The sequence below is a fragment of the Ovis canadensis genome, chromosome 8 (genome assembly GCF_042477335.2).
Source record: "Ovis canadensis isolate MfBH-ARS-UI-01 breed Bighorn chromosome 8, ARS-UI_OviCan_v2, whole genome shotgun sequence".
Lineage (NCBI taxonomy): Eukaryota > Metazoa > Chordata > Mammalia > Artiodactyla > Bovidae > Ovis > Ovis canadensis.
In genome coordinates this window covers 70,648,133-70,665,979 of record NC_091252.1, presented here as the reverse complement: position 1 = coordinate 70,665,979, position 17,847 = coordinate 70,648,133, and the positions used below count along the sequence as shown (strand labels likewise).

The following is a 17,847-nucleotide window of genomic DNA, read 5'->3' as shown; positions in this document are numbered from 1 at the left end:
GCTTATTTAACTTATATGCAGAGTATATCATGAGAAACGCTGGGCTGGATGAAGCACAAGCTGGAATCAAGATTACCAGGAGAAATATCAATAACCTCAGATATTCAGATGACACACCCTAATGGCAGAAAGTGAAGAGAAACTAAAGGGCCTCTTGATGAAAGTGAAAGAGGAGAGTGAAAAAAACTGGCTTAAAACTCCAGCATTCAAAAAACTATGATCATGGCCTCTGGTCCCCTCACTTCATGGCAAATAGATGGGGAAACAATGGAAACAGTGGCAGACTTTATTTTCTTAGGCTTCAAAATCACTACAAATGGTGACTGCAGCCATGAAATTAAAAAACACATTTTCCTTGGAAGAAAATCTATGACAAACCTAGACAGTGTATTAAAAAGTAGAGATATCACTTTGCCAACAAAGGTCCATATAGTAAAACTATGGTTTTTCCAGTTGTCATGTACAGATGTGAGAGTTGGACCTTAAAGAAGGCTGGATGCTGAAAAATCAATGCTCTTGAATTCTGGTGCTGGAGAAGACTCTTGAGAGTTCCTTGGACAGCAAGGAGATCAAACCAGTCAATCCTAAAGGAAATCTACCTTGAATATTCATTGGAAGGACTGATGCTGAAGCTGAAGCTCCAATACTTTGGCCACCTAATGCGAAGAGCCCACTTATTAGAAAGGACACTAATACTAGGAAAGATTGAAGGCAGGAGGAGAAGGAGATGACAGGATGAGACGGTTGGATGGCATCACTGATTCAAGGGACATGAGTTTGTGCAAACTCCAGGAGATAGTGAAGGGAAGCCTGGCATGCTGCAGTCCATGGGGTCACAAAGAGTCGACGTGACTGAGCGACTGAACAGCAGCAACATGCATGAAGATAGATGAGATATATAAAATCTTAATACAGATAAACATTTGCAATCGATTGCAAACATACTTTCGACCGCAATGAAGAAAACTGTATACTCCCCAAAACATTTCATTCTTTATATTAATGGACCCATATTATCAAAATTATAGCAATTATTATTTTATCATGTTATTAATTTAAAAATTGTGAAAACTATTTTCTTTCTTGTTATTATAAGTACCTACATCCAACATAATAGCCTTAGTTTTGCTTTTTCTGGCCCACAAAGCCTAAATATTTACTCTGTAGTCCTTTACAGCAAAGGTTTGCTAATCTCTGCTTTAGATAGTTTTATTGTTGTTCTTTAGTTGCTAAGTTGTGTCCACCTCTTTTGTGACCCAGTGGACTGTAACTCACCATGCTCATCTGTCTACGGGATTTTCCAGGCATAAAATGGTTTGCCATTTCCCTCTCCAGGAGATCTTCTTGACCCAGGGATTGAACCTGCGTCTTCTTCTAGGCAGGCAGTTTCTTTACCACTCCACTTTAGACAGTTCCCTCTACTAAAAACTAAAAGTATGCCCAGTAATTTCTTTCTCTTGTTTCTGAGTCTTGGATCATTTTTTTCCAATAGAAAGAAGCACACGTCTTTTCTCTTACAAAGGTTATGTTCAACACAGAGAAATCAGGCAATAAATATAAATAGATCATAGGTAAGGGAATATTATGATGAAAATAAGGTGATATGATAAAGATGGTGTGATAGAGTCACAGAGATGCAATTAGATTGGGTGGTCAGTTAAGGCATGACTGACGAGGTACCTGGAAGGTAAGCCTGAATGATAAGAAGAGGTCAGATGGGCAAAGATCCTGGGGTGACTGTGGTAACACTGGGAATAGTATGTGCATAAATCTTAAGGCAGGAATGGATTTGGTGCTTTTGAGGGAAAATAGAAAATGCCAGTGTAGCTAGACCAAGATAAGAATGAGGTACAGAGAGAGAACTGACAGCACCCAGGCCAGGTCTCCTGTCTGCCTCCCGCATGGATCATAAAGACTTCAGACTAATTTCTTTCTGTCTTGGGTACAGCTACTTCCACACAACAATGCCACAGTTTAGTTGCCTCAGAGACTGTTTGGCTGCCAAAGTTGAAAATATTTACTATCTGGCACCTTACATAAAAAAAGTTTGCTGACCCTTGCTCCGTAGTATTCAATTGCCATGTATCAATATTTCTTTATTCCTTCTACTTTTAATGGGCATTTGGATTGTTTCTAGTTTTGAGTTAATACAAATAGTGTTGCTGTAACTATATATGTTTTTGGTAGTACATTTACCTATTCCTATTGGATGTATGGCATGCGATTCTTTTTTAAGCCTCTGATTGATTCTAACATACAGACAGGTTTGGATGTTTTTACTTTAGCGATGTTTAAAGAGTTGAAACCCAAAGTGTGTAAAGTGCCTTGCCCAAGGTCACCCAGATAGTATGTGGCAGACTTGCGATCAACAGACATACCTCTGTTTCATGGAACAGTTTTGGTTTTCCACTATAGTTCCTGTAATCCTTATCATTAAACATTAACTTACAAGGGCCTTTACTTATATGAGGTCCTTCACAAATGTAACTCTTTTCTGCCACATCTGGTTGTACCTTTTTAAGAACAGGCATGATTATATAAATCACTTAACCTAGCCCTTCATTTTATAAATAAGTAAACTGAGGCCCAGGAATATTAATAATTTGCCCAAAATAGGCGTTTGAATCTTGACTTTTCTCATGTACTCTAAAATGATTTTGAACTTGCTGTTACATTTGCACTTGTTGCATTTGATAACATTCCAGTCAATTCACTAACAAAAGGAATATCTATTCACTCAACTATATAAATTTACAGAAATATCTAAATTAAAACTAATGATTTATCCTTCCCCTTCCAGCTATACAGCCTCTCCCCTGCTGATAGATGATTCCTCTTAACAGCTTGTATTTTCACCATCTATATATGAACACACTAAAATTCATGTAACTTGTATGAGTCCACAACTTTGATGAGGAAAAATACAACACTTTTTCTTTAGCTCAAATTAATTTCTATCTTGAGGTTCCATCCTGTCAGTTAGGTAGCCACTCAGTCTCAGTTATTCAGAATAACTTCCTTTTTCCTATAAATTGGCTAGCATTTCAGGGACAGAGAGAAGGTTGTGCAGTACCCAGAAACTGAGTGGGAGGTACAGCGTGTGCAGCATCTGCTTCTTGGTAACCATGGTAATACTGACACTTCTTTCACCTTATCTGGGCCTTGGCCACCGGTTCCCACAGACACATCAGCCCCTGTTGTTAGACCCTGTCAGGTAGGTGGATTTCTGTGCTGTGTCTGAGCCATGGCAATCTCTGCCAATCTGATGCCCTATAGCAATTTCCTCTGTGGGCTCTTGCCAGCCTCCCTGGCCTCCACCTGGAAGTCGAGGTCAGTTTCCTCTAGTCTTAGATCCCACCAGCCGAGCTGTAGTTTTCCACTTGCCCAGCTCTATCGAGGCATTTTGTTTTGGGCCCCTTTTTTCCAGGCTCACCTCCAATGCTCACTGCTTTCTTTCTAATACATTTTCATCTCTCCCCAAGCCGGGGGCATCTACTTTCAACCTTTAATAAGAATCTCTGTAAGATGTTTTGTATATTTGTATTTTAATTTCTGTTAGATTATCCTTTTTAGTCAGGCAGTTGGGTCCAACCCCTCTCTTCTCAAACCCTCAGATATCTGCAAGTTTGACTTTTTGGAAGCCAGTTGCTAGAATGATCCTTCTCTCTATTCATACCTCATTGGGAACAACAGACCTGGAGCAGTTTAGAGGCTTGAATGGGGGTAAGGGTAGAAGGGTGTAAAAGGTGTACTATTGGAAGAAAAAGAAATGGTTAATATCTCAAAATATTATCCCACTACAAAAATAGGCACATCTGGAAAATAATTATTTCATTTTGCTCTTATTCTAAAATTGGCATTATACATCAGACTGTAACTTATACTTTTTCACTGAATGCATCTTGGAAAATGTATGCATACAGATGTACCTCATTATTTTCAATGGTTTCATAGTACCATTCAATTATTATCCTTGTTGATGGATATCCAGGTTGTTTTTGTTACTATAAATAATGCTGAATGACAGTATTAACCAATATTTATTATGGTCTTAAAATATAGTAGATGATGTTTTAAGCACTTAACATGCATCTTATCATTTAATCTTTACAAAAATTTTATGTGATATATATTTTTCATCTTCTTTTTCTGCAGATGAGAAAACTGATGCACATAGGATTGGATAACTTACAAGGTAAGTTATCAATGTGAATCCCAAGTCTAACTATAGAGGCCAGGCTCTTAACCATCACACGGTCCTGCCTTCCTCAATTAATAAGCACACTTGTATATATATTTATATACTTTATTTTTATTTTTGTGAGATAACGACCCAGAATTGAGCTTATAGGTAAAGTCTTTGTGTATTTTTATATCTTGACAAATCCTGTCAGATTACTTTTGGAATGAAGCAATTTACAGAACCATACCAAGTGTTCAATGGTATGGATTAGCCCCAAAACTTAACAACAGTGGATGTCAGGTCTTGTCTAAAGTTATTTCATGCCAGTAGGAACACTGTCCCTCCACCTCAAATGATGACCAGGTATTTCAATTTTCACTCTAATGACTACTAATGTAGATGTCAAGCATCTTTTCTTAGGATTATTGGTCCTTTGTATTTCCTCTGTTGTGAATTGCCTGTTCACATCTGTCATTTTCTAATTAATTTGTAAAAACTCTTCGTGTATGAGGGATAGTAAGCTGCTGTTTTACATGTGTTGTAAATATTTTCTCTTCTTTTGCTTTATACCACACAGTAGTTATACATGTTTATTTATTTGACTCTTTCATTTTATTCTTTATGAAATAATTGCATAGTACTTTATAGTATGAATTGCTTTTTCAAAAATATGTTAATTTACTCTGCCCCCTATCTTGCAAAAGAAAGCTTGTTTCATTCCATAGCTATATAAATGTTTTCCTGATTTTTCTTTTTTAAGATTTTACATGTTGTATGTCTAGTTCCTTAATATAGCTGGAATTTACTTTTGGATGTTATGAATAGAAGTTGATACTATTTTCTTGCTGATAGCCAATTATCCCAATTCCATGTATCGTATGAATTTTCAATTGTTTGTATATTGCATATTACACTTCCTTCCCCAGTGACTTCCACTCCCAGATACACTTAGATCTACTTCTAGACCTAATTCTTTCCAACTGATTTATTTTTCTTAATTTCAGTATCATTTCACTTTGATTTCAGTAACTGTAAAGTAAATTCAGATATTTGTTGAATGAAGTACACTCCCACATTTCTGAAACAGAACTATAAAGTTTACTACATACTTTTCCTTCTTCAGATAGTTCATAATATCTCAGTAGACCAAGAGGCTATCTTGAGTGGGGTTTTTTTTCCCATGAATGAGGAAGTGCAGACTTTTCAGGCAAATGAAGCTCCTTATGTCACATGATCTAATATCCTTCAAATTTTGCTAATATTATCAATGAATTGACCTTGAATTTGAATTGGAATTCACAATTTATTTCAGTTTTAGACACTATCTAAAGTCCAGACAATAGAGAAATTGGCCAATGAGGGAAAAAAAGCTAGGAAATGTTATGACTGATAAAAATCATCATTTTGTTTAAATGGAAATGATTAATTTAGCAATAACTTAACTTAAAAGTTGAATACTGTTACTCCTGTGATGTAATGTTTATTTTTAGTGTCCCTTCCCCTGCCCTCAATCTTTATCACTAATTTGTACCCAACTATAATTTTAAAAGGTTTTTATTCCAAGCTTCATTATGGATGTGAGAGAGTTGCAGTTTATGTGCTTTTTTTAACACCAAGATCTTAACTAATTTTCCATCAAATTCCATGGGCGAGTTGGTTCTTGTGAGTTTTGCCTAGGCTATTCTTATTTGTAAATGTAGCTCCATAAGCATATTTCTCTAGATGTAATATCTATGTTTAAGTAATCCAAATAGAACTGCCCTGCATTAGTATATTACTAATTCATAACTGAAATTGGCACAACAACTCATGTGCTGTAATATCCATTACTGCTTCCTACGAGTTTTGAAAACGTTCTTATTTTAGGGAGAATTCTGTCTCAACATCCATCACAGTGGATTTTTGCCCTCATTTCCTTAGTATTCATTCTGGATGGTATTTGTAAGATGACGAGGATCTATTTTGGTTGGGGACGCTATTCTCTTCCCAGAGAAGGAAGTGAGAGACCCCGGCGCTTTGTCTCCAGCTCCAAAGCTGTTAGACAGATCAGACAGGGCCCTCGGTCTGCCAGGCTCCAGGAAGGCTTCTCTCTTCTGATGGAACAGCTAAACAATTGTTACTATTTACAATGGGCCAAATGGAGAAGTATTCTTAGAACAATAAGAAAAGGGAAAGTCGGCCACCAGGCAGGAAAGAAGGCTTTCAGGCAACATCAAACCTAGAGAATGTGAATGTCTTTTAAATGTAAACAGTTTACCCATAGCACCTCTTTAAATAACAATACCAGGGGTGCTTGCAACGTGCCAGGCGCTTGACACACACTGTTATCTCTAATCCCCTAACAACCACACCAGACAAGTATTAATCCAATCTGACACAGGAAGAAATCAAGGCCAAAGAGCTTGTAATAACCACTCCATGGCTGGTAAATGTGGAATTCAATCCCAAACTTGTATTATACAGCTAATATATATCCTATCTTACCTATCTTGTTTATAAATTTAAAAATAGGTGGAAGTTTACAGTTTTTAATGAGTGAATCTGTACTCCTCTCACAAAAATCACAAGGTAGCAGTTAGGTCTCCACTGATAGATTGAAGTATATTCTTTTTGAGTTTCTCTGAATCCTGCAGAGACAATGGGAATCAGAAGAAAACTTGCTAAATGCTCTGTGATAGGGCAGCCTCCTTTGTCACATACATAATTATCCCCACCTCTATCACTCTCTAGAGCTTCCCTGGTGGCTCAGATGGTAAAGAATCTGCCAGCAATGCAGAAAACTCCTGTTCAATCTCCACTCTCCAGGTCAGCAAGATCCCCTGGAGAAAGGAATGGCTACCCACTCCAGTATTCTTGCCTAGAAAATTCCATCGACAGAGGAGCTTGACAGGCTATAGTCCATGGGGTCCAAAACACAACTGAGCAACTAACACTTTTACTTTTCATCACTTTCAAGCTCTTCTTTCGGCCCATGGAATGAACTCTTACTTTGATTACAGTAACTCCAAACCTTGAAGACAAATGTGTAGATTAGAAATCTATATTCATAATAATCATCATACTAATTTTTAACAGAATGATTGGGTTATATACAGCACAAGTATGATGAAAAATAATCACCAGTTTAAAAATATTTGGCCTTCTTTCCATTAGAGTTTTAATGTTTCACTGAAATTTTCTGTAAATGCTAGATCAATGAAGCAAATCTTACCTGAATTGCATATAATTTGCAACAGGTGAGAGGAGAAAATAATGTATCTAAAAGTGAGGTGCTCATTGGAATGTTTTGGATATGGAGTGATATATGAGAACAAGTCAGTATTTGATTTAAGGATTATAATGAATCATGAAAAATTACTAGTTTTCTAGTTGCTTTAAGTACAATGACAAAATCATTTTATTTTTTTGCTAACTTTCTCTTTTGCTCCAATCGGCCCAGAGCCTGCCCTACACTTAGGAGGACAGAGGAAATGTTTGTGTGTTCTCACTGCCTAGCACCACACTCCCATTCAAGGTTTCCTTTCCTGTCCTCAACTCCTGCAATGGAACTGCCAGCAGTTTGGGGAACATCCCCTATGTGAAGGGGAAGGGAAATTCATGTTCCCACGAGCTCTTTTTGATAACATTTTCAAGGATTGAATATGTTCATCTGACTTATTTGTCCAAATAGCCATTTGTTAGTTACCATCACAGAAAGCAGGATTCTGGACAAATAAGTCAGATGAAGCAGCAGAGGTCAAGACTGTACGAGAAGATGGGATAGTGAGAGGAAGATGACTGGCATCCTGTTAAGGACACTGAACACTAAGAGACGGATGGAGTGGAACTGGTAGAGAATGAGAAGAAAGAAAGCATTAAAAGAAAAATAATTCCCCCAAAGAAAAGGTGGAAGACTTTCTCATCCTTTTGCCTAAGTTCTCCCAAAGTCTATGTTTGTTTAAACGATCCATCTTCGGGACACATCAGACTTTAGCATGACTGCCATTCCTATAGTCCTCTTCAGAGGAAAGCTGCTGTAGCCATAGCGCCTGAGGAAAAGGTTAATGTAGGAAATTCCTCAGGCATAAGTGGCCATATTTGTTCCCTACTGACGTGCTTCCCACAGACAATTAGAGCAGGGTTCATGCCTAACCTAGTAATCTAGTCAGACCAACAGCCTTTGAAATGGTCTGACGTCAAAAAGCTCTGCCCTCTAAGAATAGTGATGATTGCTTGTACAACTAATTTATTTTTACTTAAAAGAGCAATTGATAGACCAACTGTGGTTCTTCATACTTTTGTATTTGGCAGACATTTTCTTGAAAATGAACAAAGTGTGTCTGTCATTTCAAAAAAAGACCTGGCAGTATGTGTTGTGAATGATAAAATTTAAACTTTCAAGTGAAAAATAGAGTCTTGGAAAATGTGTAGCTGCCATTTTGAGCTTGACAGCTTTCCAAAACTTAAACACTTAAAAAAAAATTTCTGACATAGGTGATATTATTACATGTGATTTCTTGGATACTGTGTCAGCATTTACAAGACACCATGCACTTCACTTAACCAAATTTTCCAGATGACCAATACTTAATGTTACAAAAGCCACAAGTGAAATATTCATTTAAAGTACAGAGTAGATCACTTAATTTTTTTTTTAATATAACCGAGTAGTCAAATTTCACTGATATGATTTCAAACTTCATGTCACAATTAATCTTTAAGAAACTACCACCTGCTGAGTTTTGGTATTCTATCGAAGAAGAATACCATAATCATCTGGAAAGGATATTAAAATGCCGCTCCTTTTTCCAGATACTTGTCTATGCGAGGCCAGATTTTCTTCACGTGCTTCAACCAAAACAACATAATGCAACATATTGAATGCAGAAGCAGATATGAAAATCCAGCAATTTAAAAAATCATACATTAAAACGATCTGTAAAAAGGTAAAATATAGCTATGTTTCTCCCTAATTATTTTCATTTCACAAAGTAAAGGTATTTTTGAGAAATGTTATTTATGTTAACAGATAATGAGCTGATTATCATTATGTTAAATGCATTAATAAATATTTTTAGGGCTTCTCAGTTTTAATTCCTGATATAGTAAACAGCAATTGATGGAATCAAAAAACAAACAAACAAACAAAAAACACTTTGGGTTTCTCAATAGTTTTTAGAAGAGAACTTAAGATCAAAAAGTAGAAACTACTGCTTTTATTTCTATTTCTTCTTAGAAAAGGTAGGTAACTCTAAAAAGGTACTACGTTTATTTTTTGTTGCAATAGACAAAAAAATCAAACATAAAAAATTCAGAAATGTCCAAAAGGAATTTTTATTCTTAGGTTGAGACCAAAGTTCCAAGTTACATATATGAAAAGTAAAATAGGCAAAGGCCCACCTAACCAAAATACTTTCTGGCATACTGATAGCATGTTACTAGGAATCCAGCATAATGTATGAATGCAGAGTCAGCTACTAGGTTACATTTAAACTAAGACAATAATTGCATGAAAGATTTAATCATTAAAAGTACAAAAATGTCATCTATTTTGAATCAAATAGGAGACTTTCATATTTTGAAAAAAAAAGTATTCTTTAATGTCACCAGATTTAGTTATTAAAAACTGGGAATTAAACAAAAATCTCATTTTCATTGTCATATTCATGTACAATATTCAGGTAGCAAAAATAAAGCTAAAATTTTTAAAGTCAGGTACAACTGTTTCTTCAGAGATTTTGATAGTACAAGAAAGATTATGTTTTGGTGAAGGTGGTAGCTTAAGTTTCAGTCAAATTTTGTTAATTACAATAAATTTCAACAATGATTGTTTCAATTATTGAGCTTCCAGAATGTGTTTTGTTATGTGTTACATTAAATAGGCTATTATCTCTGACTTAAAATACTTTCATTAATAAGATTTTTGTGTATATAGTCATTATAATAAATATCTGATCTGTAACTTTTTGGGTTTGGATGCCATACTGATTAATATTTTTCACTAAGTAAGAAATGTTGTTGTTCTGTCGCTAAGTCATGTCTGATGCTTTGTGACTCAGTGGACTGTAGTCTGCCAGGCCCCCATGTCCATGGGGTTTTTCGAGGCAAGAATACTGGAGTGGGTTGCCATTTCCTTCTCCAAGAGATCTTCCTGACCCAGGGGTCGAACCTGCATCTCCTGTACTGGCAGGTGAGTTCTTTACCACTTAGCCACCAAGGAAGCTCAAGTAAGAAATATATATATTTTAAAGAACACAGATAATCACAGACCAGCCATAGTTATACTTCTTATACAAGTGAAAAACTGAAATAAATTTACAAAGTAGCTGCATTAACCAAATTCAGTATAATTTAACTATGATAGTTGAATCAATGATGTGGTTTTCCAGAAGTTAAACCACTGCTGGCAGCAAACTCCTGACTTCCTCTACTACAGCAGAATTCTTTCGGTTTGACATGAAGATACTGCACTATTAGTACACAGTCAGATGGCTATATTCTCTCACAGCTCTTCTTAAACTACAACAAAACCTTCCTAAGTATAAGATGCGATGAAATCATTGTTCTTCACTCATGTTCTTATTAGCCAGAGCGCCTGAATTCTTTGCACACTGAATTCCCCTGATTGTAGCCATTTAGAAAGTGATCATCAGATGATCCCACCTTTTATCACACCAACTATTTTTTTAGCTTTAGAAATGAAAATGCAAGTCTTAAAAATTCGGTGGAGAACTTGAGTGACCTCAAGAGGGTGCCCTCAGAGTCCAGTTGAGGAAACCATGCTCCAGTTGGAGAAAGCCTTGGCTGGAGCTGCAGAAAATAGCCTGCCTGCAAAGGAGGTGGTCAAGGATGTTTTTATTTCTGACATTGGAAATATCCAAGCTTATCAAAGCTTTCCGAGCTATCAGAGCTAACTGAAGGGGCACAAGATACAGAAGTTAGTCCTCAAAGAAGAGCTTTTCTTTATCTTGAGAAAGTGAAATTTTACACATTGATTTCCACTTTCCAAGAAGGAGCACTATACCTTTCTCCAGTGAAAATAGGAAGTTTCCCTGTCAAGGACACTTTTACTTGCAAATTTTATATAAAATTACCAGTGAGTATATTTTGGCAACATTTGCCCAATCTAAAATCTAAAGCAGAAGTCAGCAAACTATACCAACCGTAAGTATAATTCAGCCCACTGTTTTTGGACAAGTGTGAGCTAAGAAAGTTTTAAACATTTTTAAAGTATTGTCTAAAAAAAAGGAAAAGATAAGCTGAGAAATAAACAGAGAAGGTATGTGGTCTGCAAAATACAAAAGAGTTACTCTCTGGCTCTTTTACAGAAAAGTTTCCAATACCTGCTCTAAAAAATTGCTTACTTTTTAAAAGCAGTATCAGTCTTTTCTCAGGGAAAGGTTGACAGTATTCATTTTCTGTCTATTTTTCATCTTGATCCTCGTTCATCCTTTACTTCAGCCTTGGTATCAAATTAAAGGCTTTTAAGGTGACTTCACTGGCAGTCCAGTGGTTGGGACTTTGCCTTCTAGTGTGGGGGTTGCGGGTTTGATCCCTGGTTGGGGAGTTAAGATCTCACATGCCTCTCAGGCAAAAAAAAACAAAACATAAAACAGAAACAATATTGTAACAAATTCAACAAAGATTAAAATGGTCATTAAAAAATCTTTTTTTAAAAAAAGACTTTTAATATATTGCTATCTATATTAAATAAATTATTTCATTCATTCCTTTATTTTAAAAACAGGTGAGAAGGCCATTTGTATTAATACTACTATTGAAACAAACCACTAAAATGGAGTAGTCTGTTTTTTAATTTTTTTTTTCTTACGGGCCAGTAATCTTGAGAAAAAGCAAATGTGACCTATTTACCTTAGATGCCAACATTAGAACAAAATCATTCTTTCTTATCTTCAGTTTGTCTTCTCATTTTTTTCTTTATTAATAAAAAATGTAGGCCACTAACTTTCTTTAAGTTTGAGAATAACTTGAAGAATGTTTAATCTGTGCTCAGGGTTTCCCACGTGGAGTAAGTAATTACTAGACCCAGTGAAGGACAATGGAACATGAACCTCACCTTCTAAATATCTTTTCCCATTAATTAAAGCATGAATAATATTTGTTTGGTAAAAATCTAAGTGGATTAATACTCTTTGAGCCTTCAGAGAAATTCACTTTCAGAGCTGCCAAAGGGTTTATAAGCTTCATTAGCAGTCCATTTTAAGTATGATTAAGTGCTTAGAATATTTTTAAATACCCAGGAATTAGTTGTTTGATTAACTATTATGGTCTCCTTTACCTGACTCAGAGAACACATTAAAATAGCTGAAGAAATGTCATTAATTACTCACTAAGGAAAAAAAATGTTGTGGGTAAGAATCTGGGTTCTATGTCATCTTCAATGGATTATTTAGGAAAGAACATTTGAAACTAAGTCCACAGGAAAAGACACTGGGACACAGATTGCCGCTGAGAGCATTTGGTCCTCAACACTGAATTTGAAAGGCTAAAGAGAATCATGTTTTCTTCCCTGAAGGCAGATGGGTGCTTATTAAGAGCTTCCTTCAGCAAGAAAGTTAGGATCCCTGCCACATTCGCCACCCCCTCACAGCCTTGGTTTCTTCCATTCTAGAGTTCTCCACAGGAAGCAGGAAATAAGCACTCCAAGAGGGGGGCCGTGGGGCCCCCTTGGCTGCCCGGGGACTCGATCTGCATTCATCTGTGCACTGTCCTCAGGCCTAGATGGTGATCCCATGGTAATGAGAGACATCTCGGCTGTTCAGAGACACTGATCCAGAACTTAGCTCAAGAAGCCCTTGGAGTCGTTAAGGCTGCAGCCAGCTTGTCCTGGCATGTCGTGCACACACCGCTTTGGGCACAGTTGCCAGAAAACAAATCTGTAAGGACTGTGGGGGAAATCGTGCCCTCTGAAAAAACCAGCAAAGGTCTCAGAGGACAGAGAGGGTGCTGCTTTGCCAGCCCCAGCAGAACCCTGCCCTGCACTCTACCAATCCGTATCTGCAGACTCAAGGCCTGGTGATCGGGCCCCTGTGACTGTGGGCAGCAGCTCTCCCCAGAGACAAGACTACATACAGCCTGCTTGAGCTTCTCTCTTGGGTACCTCACTGCTGCCCCTCAACTTCCACTAGAAGCTCCATTCTTTCCCTGACCTCTAAGGCCAGTTTGGACCCAAGTCCTGACAGGCCCAGGTTCTCAGACTTTATCCCTCCAAGTGGCCATGAGCCAGGGCAGCTGGGATCTCTGGATCCTAAATTACTGCCTCCTGCACAGCCCCCACCCGATGGCCACACCCCCACCTTTGCCTCTGTTGGATCTTGATCTCCAGAGCGCTGTGGGAGCAGCCAGCCAGCTTAAAGTCTGAGCTTTGCCCTGGGCCCTACAATTCAGTCTCATCTCCTCCTCAGGCTTAATGACACTTGCTTTATGTATGTACCTTCCAGCTCTGAACTCTAGCTCTGTCTTAACTGGCCTGTTACCTGGACCACAGAGCAAGGCTGGCAAGGATTCCTAACATCAGTCACTTCATGCCTATTCCCCATGTTCGCTGAAGCTATTTATGTGCTTCCAGATTCCAGAGAATCTCTAGATACAGGACAAGCATTGAAATTAAGGGAAAGAGAGTAACAGGGAGCACCTTGTCCCAGTAAATTTCCCCTGTGAATGCTGGGGGAGAAATTACTGAAAGGAAGTTCTTCTATCAGCACTGACAAGTATTCTTAAGGGAAGGGGAGGCTTGGGTGATAGATGAGATGGATGTTCACAAGAAGTAAAACAAGACTGAACAGCAAGTGCATCTCTTTCACTTGGCTCCTTTCATAGACAAGAAAATGGAGGACCAACAATATAAACTGACTTGACCAATATCACTCTGGTTAAAACAGAGTAAAGTTGGAATCAGCATCTTGCTTCCTGGCTGCTACAGTTTTCTCCACCTTCATCCTTTCAACAAGCATTCATTGAGTGTCTATTCTAGGGCGTGTTATTACGATTTACCAATTCCTGGGTGTATCATAGGTGCTTCCCTGCTGGCTGAGACAGTAAAAAATCTGACTCCAATACAGGAGACCAAGTTCAATCCCTGGGTTGGTAACATCCTCCAGGAAAGGAAATGGCTACCCATTGCATTGTTCTTGCCTAGGAAATTCCATGGACAGAGGAGTCATGTGGACTATGGTCCATGGGTTTGCAACGAGTTAGACATTCCTGAGCAACTATCACTTCACTAGAAAGATACAAAAGAAATATAACAAAGAGTAGCCATTTTAAGGGACATTGATCTGGTTTTTTAAAAAGGAAATATTTTAAAATATTAAGTATTTTTAAAATATGAAGTATTTTAAAATAATACAAGGCTATTTATGCTTGTGGGGTAATAGAAATACATGTAATAAATTTTCATGGGAATTCAGAAAGAACAACCATCAAATTGGGCTGTGATTCTCAAGAAAGACATGTTGGATGGTAAAGATATTAAACAGAAAGACAAGATAAGATTTAGATCCTTTGACAAGAATGAGAAAGGATTTTTAAGTAGGAGAAACTGAAGTTTGTTGGTGATTTAGAAGAGAAGGCTATATCATTTGTGTGGGACACATTATAGAAAGCCTTTGGAAAAAACAGTCAAAAGTGTACAGTAGGCACTAGGGAACCATTGAGGTGTTTAGCAGGAGAGTAGTGAAGAGTCAGGCACGACTGAGCGACTTCACTTTCAATTTTCACTTTCATGCATTGGAGAAGGAAATGGCAACCCACTCCAGCGTTCTTGCCTGGAGAATCCCAGGGATGGGGGAGCCTGGTGGGCTGCCATCTATGGGGTCGCACAGAGTCAGACACGACTGAAGCGACTTAGCAGCAGCAGCAGCAGCAGCAGTGATGATCAAGGTCTTTTTGGGTAGTTCACCTGGTAAAGAATCCACCTGCAATTCAGGAGACCCTGGTTCGATCCCTGGGTCAGGAAGTTCCCCTGGAGAAGGGATAGGCTACCCACTCCAGTATTCTTGCCTGGAAAATTTCATGAACAAAGGAACCTGGTGGGCTACAGTCCATGGGATTACAAAGAGTCAGACACACCGTCATAAGCAGAGCAATGCTTTAGGAAGACTAATCTGGTAAAGCTGGGATGGGAGGCAGTGGGAATGGAGGGAGAGAATGAGAGCTCAGAATTGATGACAAGCTACCAGGTCATTAAAATAGCATCTAATTATAGAAGATTCTTATAGAAAGTTAATTATGTCATTTTCAAATACTTAGAGTAAAGTGATCTCAAGACAAAAACAGAACTGTCACCTTTGGGCCTGACAAATCTGCTGAAGCCAAGAATTGAGATTGTGTGTTTCTATCATGAAACTTTTATAGAAATGGATAAAGGTAATGCTCGAAAATCATTTGTTCTCAGATTAAGCAAACCACTTTCTCCCCAAACAAAACATTTTATCAATAATTTGTGTTCACATCTCTTTCACAGCTGGCACAAAGTTAAACAAGACTAGTTTATGCTAACATACCTAAAAATTTTCCGTGAGTGAATTCTAGATTAATAAGCATTTGTTACTCTTTCAAGAGTTTAAAGATGCAAATAATATTAAAAACAACAATGAAAGATAGAAAAATGAAGTTCAGTCCCAATTCCACTTCAGCACCAGATGTTTCTCCTTTTCCCGTGTCCTTTTTTTTCCAGGCTTTGTTTGTGTGCTGCTGTGTCTCTTTTTACAATAGTGAAACCATTTATCCATAAAAAGATGTAGTAAAATTGACTCCCTTTGCCCTTAACGTAATTATCCCGTTGTATTAAATAAGAACTGTTGGTTCTTATTGGCAATATGAAATAGATGGAAAGTTGGTTTCCCTGACTCTGAGCTCTTCAAAGTAAAGATCACATGGTTTGGAATCTCACACAAAAAGCCTGTTTAAATACAGCAACTCTGTTGCTAACTGTCTTCTGCTCCAACTAGCTGCCTAAATGATGAAAGGTAACAGCTGCAGTACTTTCTTTGTGTGTTCCTTGTGTGTCTGTGTTTTAATTGCCAAGTTAGCCACTAATCTCTCTAGCGAGTTAACAGTGGTTATATTTTACAGAAAAAATTATCTACATCTCTTCATATGGATTTTAAAGAAATTAAACTCTGGCTGTTTATTACTAATATATTTTTGAGATCAAGTCATCATTATTGGAAAGGAATGTTGTAATATTTACTCTGTTAATGTTTGAATACAGCTACATTCAGATTCTAGTTATAGATTGGATTGTGTGCCATGGTTCACTTGTTACCAATCAAGTCATTATCCCCAATGAACCGGATTTGCTTGCCTGGAGGCAGTGTTCTAGGATGTACTACATTTATTCAGAGGTTTTTGGTTTGTATATTTTAATAACCCTTGTTAGCAAAGCGTGAAACTTGAAAGTTGTCCAAATTCACTACCAAAATGTAGCTAGAGCTCCAATTTAGTGATGAAAGTAGAAAAAGGTCTTGATTCTCAATGACCTTCTGTCTCGATTTACACAAATTTGCATATGCATTATGACCTTCACTTTTGAGTTACAGAAGCTGAAATGAAATTAGGTAATATTGTTTTCATCAACTGAATGCATGATATGAAAATAAAAGTAAATTCCAAAAAGGCAAAAATTAGTTAAAATGCTTGATATAATTTCATCACAGTAAATGTCCAATAACATTATATCTGCCATGAAGATTATTTTACGGCTAAAATGATTTTTGTGATATTTTTAAGGAACTAAAATCCATTTGCATAGTTCCAGATTTATTCCATTAACTGATATTCCATGTGATGCTTATGCCATAAGATCCAGAGCAAAAATGATTGGTGCAAAATATATAGTTGTTATTACAGTAATGATCTCCACTAAGGATTACAGTGCTCACTATTTTACCTAAAGTTGGGGAGGAGATCAGTATTTCATACAAACACATTTTTGGCCACAAGTTAATTTTTATTGTCTCTTGCTTTTTTAAATTAAATGCCCTCTGACTGAAAAGTGTTTCTCTGTAATAATTAGTAGTAATAAAATAAATGTATATCAGAAAATTTTCCACAAAGTTTATCTCAGTATATTCTCAAAGTCTTGGGAGGTAGTAATTATCGTTATATTTTTTGACGGGTCAGGATATTGAAAGCCAAATGAAATAAAAGTCTTTTTAATTCTTATAACAAGTCAGTGGAAAACCCATATTTTGAGTTCATGGCTGGCTTCCCAGTACATTATTCTTTCCATCAGCCATGTATATCATGTGCTGATTGCAATGGAGCAAGATTGAAAGTCCCCCAAAAGGTTACCTTAAAACTGTTTTTATTGCTTCAGCCAAAGTATTTTGTCATAGTCAAATGCAGTGATTCACAGTCACGTGCTCACTCTGCATTGGTCCACCAGTGCTTTGCTTGGCACAGTTTTAAAGCTCTCACTTCTAAGTGGAAACATGTGCCCTCCCTCATCTTCTGTGTGCGCTCTGCCCTCATCCAGTACCCGCCCTCTTACCCGGATGCTGCCACATCTAATGAGCTTGCAATTATTTTTAAACTTCTTTCCATGAGGTGATATCTGCATACCAGCTAAAGGGGAGAATGTAATCCATCTTGCAGAAGTTAAACCATGGGTCATGTGAAGAGCAGGAGGTGGTAAGAAAGGAATATTTGATGAAACTCTC

General features: G+C 37.3%; 1 long non-coding RNA gene across 1 annotated transcript in view; it reads left to right on the top strand.

Moving 5' to 3' along the window:
* The window catches only part of LOC138444873 (uncharacterized), a 69,579-nt gene that overhangs the window by 27,376 nt on the left and 24,356 nt on the right, over window positions 1-17,847 (top strand). Inside the window, exon 2 of the long non-coding RNA XR_011258631.1 lies at window positions 4,156-4,195. This is a non-coding gene — a long non-coding RNA (uncharacterized lncRNA). The remainder of the gene's footprint in view (window positions 1-4,155; window positions 4,196-17,847) is intronic.